At 39.9% G+C, this 10421-nt stretch overlaps 1 non-coding gene across 1 annotated transcript; it reads left to right on the plus strand.

The window, feature by feature from the left end:
- The first annotated feature begins 651 nt into the window (after positions 1-651).
- On the plus strand, positions 652-723 carry trnat-cgu (transfer RNA threonine (anticodon CGU)). The gene has a single exon. It is a non-coding gene; the product is annotated as a tRNA-Thr (tRNA).
- Positions 724-10421: the final 9698 nt, after the last annotated feature.

The raw sequence follows: 10421 nt of genomic DNA on the forward strand, positions 1-10421 counted from the left end.
AAAAAACATATATACACAGTGACAGGTGATACTGATGAAAATAACTAATCAGGTGCATAATAATAAAAATGATTTAAAAAAGAATGTAGCTAGCTATAGGTTATTTCAAGGACATTTTATTTTCTTACATTGTTAGCTGTTATTTCATTAGTTAGTTATATATAGAAAAGTTCCAGAGTTCAATCCAGATAGCATGTTTAAAGGATCATTCAAGGAAATGAAATACAATGGATAAATAAATAAGCGCATACAAAACAAGCTATTTATAATGCCAGAGAAACTACATTTAAAGGTTATAAATATGTAGGCTACCTTGTGGCTAATGCAAATTAAATTAATAACAGATTTTGTTTTGATTAGATTACAATTCTTTGTAGATTATTGGTAGCGAACGGGGATTTGACTGGATTTCACTACCAAGAATTACATAAACTCACGGCTTCCTTACGCCAGTGCATAATTTACGAACCATAATTCCTGCTGAAGGCTTGTATCGGTTTAATTGCTGGATAGGCATGTCCCTGCTGCTTATCCAGAAGAAATCGTTTTCGGCTGAATGTTTAAAGTTAAACCCTGAAAAATCTGCAAAAATCCGCAAAAAAACCGGAGTATTTACGAATATAATGCTGTACTGCCATCGGAAACAGCGCAGGCGCGGTGGCCAAGTGGTAAGGCGTCGGTCTCGTAAACCGAAGATCGCGGGTTCGAACCCCGTCCGTGCCTACTAAAGGGGCAACTGACATTGAAAGAGATGTTTTTTATACTTTAAAAATTCCAAGACGGCTTTAAGTCTTTGTCCTCACACTGCCAATTGTAGGGATTGACTACTGAATTCAGCAACAAGGGTGAATATGGCACATTATAGTGAGTTCAGTAGAATGACTACACTGTAAGTACAGGAACCAGGGCCATTTCCCTTATTTTGCAATGGCTCCTAATAACATCTTATTGTAACCATAACAGTAACATTAACCTCAGACCAAAGATAGTGGTGACTACAACCTGTTTCGACAATATTTTGTGTGCACTTCACAGATACATCAACTGGAGCAGTGTCTTAAACCAGAAATAATATCAGTACAATTATTTTCATCATCATTGGCTAATCATAGTCTAATGTAACAACATTAAAAGCCTGTCCTCAAATACTTTTTTTGGTAAACTTTGCTGTACCATTGTCATTCCAACCACTATTTGGTAGCCAATGGTAGATAATCTTTTCCAGCATTTATAAATGGGAGACTGAACAATACCTTCCCCACCCTGTGTACGATTGACACACCACTAAAAATCTTAACTGTGTTAAAAAGGGGCATAATTGTTTTTCAACATGTCAAAAGCTTGATGTTTTTCCTATTTACACATCATTTACAATTGTGACGGCAGGACCTTTTAGCTGTGAGGCGAATGTGCTACCACTGCAGTACCGGGAGGCCTCCAACGAGGAGTGACAACTGCATTTAGTGGACTGCCGTTTCTACATACCCTGTCATTCTTGGAAGTGAAACCCAATCAAATTATTTTCTGCTACCAGGAATCTACCTGGAATTGCTGGCTATACCAATCAGCACTCATGTCTCGACAAAGAACTGACCAGTCAGGGGCTGTATCGCCACCATGAATAATGACCCATGAGAGCCAGAGCATCTCGAACCAGAATTTACCAAGTATAAGCCAATCACTGCACAAGTTTGTGGGCTTACGAGAATGTTGTTACAGAGACACACATCTTTCAGTTTTTTCCACTTTGTGTACACCCCGCTGACTAACTGGGAGATACACCTCCAGTGTCTCGTCTCGCCTCCAGCTCACACTAAGAAAAACGGCTCTGGATTAATGACAGTGGGAAAAGTCAAGCATGCAGTTCCAGTGCCGCCCACAGGATGGCGACAGTGTTTTGCTGAAAGTCCTGCACCAATAGTATCTCTCTCCTGGCATAGCTATCCAAGGCTCACAGAAGAAGGTCCAGCTTCACGACAGAATGCCACTGTGTTAGAGCCTAATATTTCTCATACTTACCTGTCCTATCGACTCCGAAGAATTTCAACGCATTAGAGCCGACCAGTCCTCCCGCTTATTTATACCATCTTCACCTGAAAATTTCAGAACGCACGGGTTGCACATGAACAATGGCACTGTCAATCCACCGTTTCCAGAGACAGGGTACATGGTGCCCACCTGTCCCTGGCGTTCCACGGATCCTGCTGAACATGCCAAATTTAATTTGGATGAAAAGCCCAGAGAGGTAACCCATCTCTACTCATGTTGCATTTACAGGAGTTCAGCTGCCACAAACACCACCAGGACAAGGTAAATAAAAGTTTTCTCGTTTTAAGAACTCATTAAAACAGTTAAATCATGCAGTCAACCCCCTTACTACAGGGGTAATTCCCTCTACTCACCCACGCCTCATGCTCATGGAGATGCTTCCCAGGTTAGCTATATGCCACACTCATAGCACATGATTAGCCAAACCAAAGCTCCACCCAGCTAAAACCGGGAAAGTACACATTCGCACACACACCCACTCACACCAACTTTCCTGCACACACTCACTCACACACTCCCACTCATGCATACACACCCACACAAACAGGCACTCACATACGCATCCACACACACACACACACCCACTCACATTCATAAACACTCATTCGCACACTCCCTTACACACACCCACCCACTCACACACACTCATTCACACACTCACACACATACCCACTCATATTCATAAACACTCATTCACACACTCCCTTAAACACACCCACCCACTCACACACACTCATTCACACACTCACACACATACCCACACTCACACACACTCATATTCATAAACACTCATTCACACACTCCCTTACACACACCCACCCACTCACACACACCCATTCACATTCATAAACACTCATTCACACACTCCCTTACACACACCCACCCACTCACACACACCCATTCACATTCATGAACACTCATTCACACACTCCCTTACACACACCCACCCACTCACACAAACCCATTCACACACTCACATACACACCCACTCACACAGCTTGCTTCTTCTGCAACCACGGGAACTGCCCTCGCTGTTCTATACATAGGAAACAAAAACATAAGGCAGAACTATTTTATGAGAGGAACAAAATTGGAATGCACTCAATTTGAAAAAGACTTAAAGAGTAATAGTTGATCGAACCCTTTCAGGTTCTAGGCACTGTGCTGTAGCAGTAAAAAAAGAAAAAAGGCCAACTGGATGCTAGGATATACAGCCAGAAGTACTGAGTATGAATCCAAGGAAATTATACAATACTTTTGTCTGGAAAAGGTTTATAGAAAAGCCATTCCACGCATTCCAGGTAATGAATAAATGCACATTGAGTCATTTTCTGAGTGAGATTTCTTTGCATGTGCAAAACATATTTGTGATGTTTTAAGTTGGAATAACAGCATAATCATTAATAACATGGATACACAAGCAATCAGTAAATATCCAGGAGACAAGCAATCATTACTTTTGACTCAGAATGTCATAAACAATGAAAGAAGTAACAGTTTTTCATACCACACTTTTGTTAGCAACCTGACGTTAGTTTAGACAGGAAATTGTGAACAAGTATATAACCATATCTGATGAAAATCACTTAGAATTAATGACTTTTAGACAGTGCTTTGTATGTGTGAGTAACTTGGCATTTTTTTATGTTTAAAACGTGTTTTTCATCAGATATTGTTTCTTTTTGTACTGTGTTTGTTATGAGCAAGTGATAACAGTAATTCATATATAAATGTAGGTTATGACAGGCATGCATATACATGAATGCATGCAAACACAATCTACATTCTGAAAGAAACACATACAGTGCCTTCGGAGAGTATCCAGAAAAAGTGAAGGGGTCTGAATACTTTCCAAAGGCACTGCCAGCATGGATTCAATCATTTTTCCTTTACAATGACAAATAAATTAAAGTGTATGTCATATTTTTAAATGGAAGTGATTTTAATGGGCTGTTGTACATGACAGTCCTACTGATTGTTTGTATGTCAGTAGAGGATCTATAGGGCTAGCTAACATTAATTTTGAAATGTGGCATTGCAAGATAGCTACAGTAGCCTAGGTAAAACATTTATCAGTACAGCAGTGAATGTGAACGGTTTGACTTGAAGAAAATTGATATACTTGGCGTGAAGAAGTCATTATTTTGCAGCAGTTTCTATACAACTGGTAATGTTAATTACTGGACCGAATTGCAACGCAGATATTGGTGCTTAATTTCATAGGCATCTGTACTAACGTAATACACTTGGTCTGCTGCCTCTTGGCAAGGCAGCTAACATTAAACTCATTGGAAATGCCGAAAGGTTCTATCCTAGGTGTGGTTGAAAAAATACAAAAAAAAGTTTGGGGCTTCATTGTGCTGACGTGTGAAATTGTTTGTGAATTCTGTCTCTTGTATTTGGGTCAGAAGGTACAGATGAATGTCAGTTCAGTTATTTCGGTAGGGTACCCTAAAAAGTGTCCAACTCTCAGTGCTGTATACGTATGGGGCATACAGCCTCACCATGCCGTAACTTGGCAGGATGGCATACCTGCTATCCCGACATAACAATATATATATTAAAAAATATAACAACGACAACAGAAGATAAAAAATTATTTAGCTTGGTCATATACATTCATTCTGTAGGCTATATATCCATAAACAAAATAACTACATAAGAATAACTAAATAATTGGGGGGGGATCTGTGAAAACAATTAATACAACAAATACTGACTAGGTGAACAAACATAAACACCATGTATATCACATTGCTTGCTTGTGGCATAATTTTGCTTAAAGGAAATGTTCAGGAGAAATAAAGTCATAATTCATGCATGGCTTTCCAGGCTTATCTGATGAGAAGGCACTCAATCGCTTCATTGAGGCAGCAAACATTCAATCACATTTGTTGCAGATAGTGGACTAGAAATGGATCTAACATTGTGTGGCAGGGCTGGAGCACTCAGCAATCTTAATATCTGTCGCTTTTACATTAGCTAATTTAACATAACTTCACCGAAACAATAGGGGAGAGCGGGGCTAAACCTAACATGGGGTAAAATGTAACACAGACTTTTTAGGTATATGTATCAAGCTTGAACGACGTATTTCAAGTTAAACAAGCAGAATTACCGTCTCTTTTCTCCAACGAACGGAGTTCAATAAATATTTCATAAGATATTGCCAAAAGTCTTTTTTGGCTATATGCAAGTGAATTTTTGTTACCGGAAGTGTTTTTCAGCTACTGTATTATGTGTGTATGTCAAGGAATGCAAATGTATGTAATCATAAAAAGTCATTTACTAGCCCATCTGCTTCAAGGCTCGACATGTTGTGCGTGCAGAGATGCTCTTCTGCATACCTCGGTTGTAACGAGTGGTTATTTGAGTTACTGTTGCCTTTCTATCGGCTCGAACCAGTCTGGTCATTCTCCTCTGACCTCTGCCATCAACAAGGTATTTTCGCCCAGAGAACTGCCGCTCACTGGATATTTTCTCTTTTTCGGACCATTCTCTGTAAACCCTAAAGGTGATTGTGCGTGAAAATCCCAGTAGATCAGCAGTTTCTGAAATACTCAAACCAGCCCGTCTGGCACCAACAACCATTCCACGTTCAAAGTCACTGAAATCACCGTTCTTCCCCCTTCTGATGCTTGGTTTGAACTTCGACAGATCGTCTTGACCATGTCTCCATGCCTAAATGCATTGAGTTGCTGCCACGTGATTGGCTGATTAGATATTTGCGTTAACGAGCAGTTGAACAGGTGTACCTAATAAAGTGGCCTGTGTGTGTGTGTGTGTGTGTGTGTGTGTGTGTGTGTGTGTGTGTAAATATATATATATATAGTGATATAGCATGCTAGCTTGCAAGGATTGCTGGAAAGGCAATTGAACAGACACCCGCCCTGTGGGGTTCCACCGAACGGGGTTGTTAGGCTGTTGCCAGTAAATTATTAATTAACCAATTGATAAGATTTGTTAAACTCAGACTGGTTCTTCGTACATATATTTAACTCAACATTATTAAGACCGTTTGGTGAACCCTGCGTTGCATTAGTTTTTACCCCAACCTTGGGGTTAAATGTAACATTTCACTCTTGGTACTTTTGGTCAAATTGCTAGTGAATGGTATGTCCCAGAAATTTCACTGTGGTGTGCAAGTATAGCCGAGGGTTGTAGGTTCTTTTTATTGACCTATCACTAATATTATTTTCAGAAATATTTTCAGAATTTAGCCAAATACGAAAACCGTTAGTTATTTCCCCGCTCTCCCCTAACGAACAGTGCTGAATTCAGATTAATAGGCACGATCGTTTAGCAACAGATAATATCTCTAATGAAGTCGTCTGGTCTGACCTGATTTGGTGAAGCAATTTCAACATTATTGGTTTTGAAATTCACCATGCGACGCTCATTTGACTGTCACGGAAACGCATTTTACGTGGCACAAGATTTGCGAAAAAAAACAACAATAGTTTGACAGCACATTGACAACATGTGACTCCAGACGTCAAATTCGCGTTTTTTTTACCCCCCTGGTCTTCCATAATATCGTTCAGTTCTTGGCAGCAGTAGAGGACTGAATTGCACGTGTACAAACGTGAAATGGCAACTGTAGCAGCAGCGTGAAAAAAGTTATTGACCGTTCATGATGCGTTACATTTATACCGACGCTCCCCTATTTGAGTGTATGACAGCTGTTAACATATGACTATTTACCTTTATCGTAGCAGCAAAACTATAACGGTTGACGGAGGCTCAATTCCGACTTCAGCAGCACCGTTTGCCGGAGGGGCAAGCAAAACCTTCATTACAGAAAACGTTTTGATGTCTAGAAATGTCCCTCCACGAATTCTATATTTGGACGTGATTTCTTGGAAAATAAAACTGGTCAGGACTCCATATACAGTACTACATGCGCTAAACTTTCTCTCCGTTTTTAAAGCGACAGAAACGCGCTCAGTGATCAGTGGTGTGTGAATCTCTACGTAGCTTTCCGGTTGGACACGCGCTAACACGGACCCTCCCGACTCAAAACCTTAAAGGGACTACTCAGCGATAAGCCGATGTGGTGTGATTGGTGTTGATATATGTTTGGATATTTTTTAAAGCTTTAGTGTATATACCGATATTTATAAATAAAATGTGGATCTCCCTCTTATGGCCCCTGCTTACCGCATGGCGTGAACATGAAGAAATGTTTGAAGAGCTGGCAATGTGATAAAATGCAACGAGTCAGGACCGCCAGACACGGCTCATCTCACCACTAGGCGCACGTAGCCTACTTAAAGAAACAACGGCATAAAAAACCAAGCATACGTGCCTCATCGGCTGCTGAATGCTTGGAATAATTAGGGTAAGTTCACAACAATTATTAAATGTGAGTTTTAATCAGTTGGAAAGATACTGAGTGTCTTTTTCGAACCGTATCCTCTCGTACATCGCCTGTTTCACATGGTTAGAATGGCTAGCAGGCGTGAGAATATCTATATTGCTTGCAGAATACAACGTGATTATTGCAAAATATTTACGCGTCAACGCTCAAATATATTAAACCGCAAGTGATAGACGGCACCATTATTTTTTAAATAGTTTCACGCCGGTTTTCTTTTAGCCCAGTAACACCGTGTGTTTTCTTTTTTGCTCTTTCTCTTCCCGACTGAATGCAGACAGATTGTGTCTGAAAGCGAGTGTACCTGAACTCTCCTGGGAATAACCATAACACTGTCTGCGACTCAATCAGGTTAAACGCCCTACAGAGACTTTCTAAGTCTCAGACATAGCAAACAGTGGTCTTAAAATATGTACAGAAGTATATTGACTTTATTGCAGACTGATGTCGAGGAGAATCAATGTAAACTATTTATATTTTAAATAAAAATTACATAAGTACACGCCTCCCGAGGAATATTTTGATAACTGTTTTTTTTCCCCACTCAGCTGCGTGCGGAAGGCCCGGTGTAATGAGTGCCTCAATATTTATGAATGTAATTATCTCAATTACCATAGGCTATATATGCTTACGAGGCAATTTCCGTTTTAAAGTGAATAGCCTATATGATTTGTTGCGATGGTCCTTCACAAAGTCACATTTATGTAAAGCACTTTGAAGCTGCATTTATGATAGGAAGTCTATATAAATAAGTATTTAGTTATTATTATTATGTAATTATATTTTTAAACACGAAAATAAGGCGTTGGGTATTGTATATTTATGATAATTACGTGGTGTGGTGTGTTTACTGAAAACACACTGGTCTGAGTTGCTAAGCTGGCTTCATTGCAGAACAGTTGACTACGATTAAACCATTCGAATAATGGAAATATGAATTTAGGCCAGTAATAAACATTGTAAAGTTTAGTTGAATGAACGCAACATTACATTGGAAACGCAAAGATAATTCAAACCATAGTCATAGATTGGTTAGTTTTGATTGTGATTTGGGTTGCGAGATTTTGGGGGCAAGGTGAGTTTAATTGAAATCCAACTGGCCCTCAAAGTCCCGCTACCAACACTCACGCTCTCAGCTTCAAACAAGATTTTCCCTAGCCTATCAGAATAGAGACATTCTCAGCTTCATACACAGTAGCCTATCAGAACAGAGACATTCTCAGCTTCATACACATTAGCCTATCAGAACAGAGACGTCCTCAGCTTCATACACAGTAGCCTATTAGAATAGAGACATTCTCAGCTTTGTACACAGTAGCCTATCAGAACAGAGACATTCTCAGATTCATACACGTTAGCCTATCAGAACATATACGTTCTCAGCTTCACACACAGCGGCCTATCAGAACACAGACTTTCCCAGCTTCTGCCTTTCAGACAAGATGCTTGCATTGAAGAGAGCTAGAACATAAAATTTCTAACGCTCAGCTTTCAGGGTCTGCTAAGAGGCGTTTAATAATCCTACAGATATAACACATCTGTGCCAAAATGCCAGCATCATGCCTAATCTTAGCTTTGCAGAGCGACTGTCAAGGCAAGCACATCGCTGTCATATCTGCTTTCTCATTAACTAGCAGCAGCACAAATTAACTAATGCAGGTCACACAGCCACCCTCACAGCCTAGTAATGGCATGTTCAATGCACACTGGGATAGGCTCCAGCACTCCCTGTGACCCTGTCCAGATAACATATAGTGACTGATGAACTTTATAAAGGACCTACTGTTTGCATACTACTAATAATAAAATACTATACAATAACAAAATAACTTATTTGTAATAATAAAACACTACATAAGCTTATCTAAACCCTCTTTGCACATTTATAAAACTGACATATTTGTCACCTTTGTTTAAATACCAGGCCAGTACCCAAATGCAGTACCGCAGGGAGAATGAGGGGCTTTTGGGGGCAGTTGTGTCTCACCATCATAATGCCCCTAAAAATCCTTATTGCCCTTGCACTTGTCACCCTAATGTTAGGCAGTGTATTCCCATGCTTCTCCCATTTGGACTCAGTTGATTAAATGATCAGCCATCGGACCTGTGACGCATTCAATTGGGTTTTTGAAGGTAACCATGCAGATAAATTCATTTAAAACATCTTTACAAAACTGCATTGCTCGTTTGCATATAGAACTAAATAATCTATGGGAAATGCGTGTCATGCAAATGATTTATCAATTATATCTCAAGGATGTGCGGTAAGGTTTTGTAATTTTTAAAGACTAAAGCTGTCTAGCTGTTGTGGCTGTTACCATTAGGTATGTACTCTTCAAACGTACTAAACAAGAGCAGTGTTTAACATATACATATATGATGTACAAACACTAACACAAACGTGTGATAACCATACTTTAATAAGAGCGGTGTTTAACATTATACGAAACAAATTACTAACCTGGGTAAGAATGTGCGATTGCCATACTTTAACGAGAGTGGTGTTCAAGATTAAAACATTTATTTTTTACTACCATTGGTAAGCATGTGGGATTACCATCTCATATCAATACTGAAATAAACCTGTGTAAAATTATTTTGGAGGACAGAACAGCTTACTTAAATTTGTACTGCTAAAATGATAAAATAGCAAATTTATTTCCAAGAAATATAACACATATAACGCATTGTGTTTAGAGTGAACCCAGCCTGCAGTGCAGGGGTGTCAGCTGGTGAAGTCATTAGTGACATCCTATACATTCAGCCTGACCGAGAGAGAGGCGCTCCTCCCAAACTCAGCAGGCCGGATGATGTTCTGTACTCCAGCATTCTGTTCCTCCGGCTCCGCCCGTCTCCAGTGTGCACCCTCACTTATCATGTGACCAAACCGGGGGTTTGGGGGGAGACCCCTCAAGCTTGGTGATGGGTTATGGGGCACATCATCACCCATGCTTTTCCTACTACATAGTTTTACCCTATTCACTGCAATAAATAA

Source organism: Anguilla rostrata, chromosome 17, assembly GCF_018555375.3.
Source record: "Anguilla rostrata isolate EN2019 chromosome 17, ASM1855537v3, whole genome shotgun sequence".
Classification (NCBI taxonomy): Eukaryota; Metazoa; Chordata; class Actinopteri; order Anguilliformes; family Anguillidae; genus Anguilla; species Anguilla rostrata.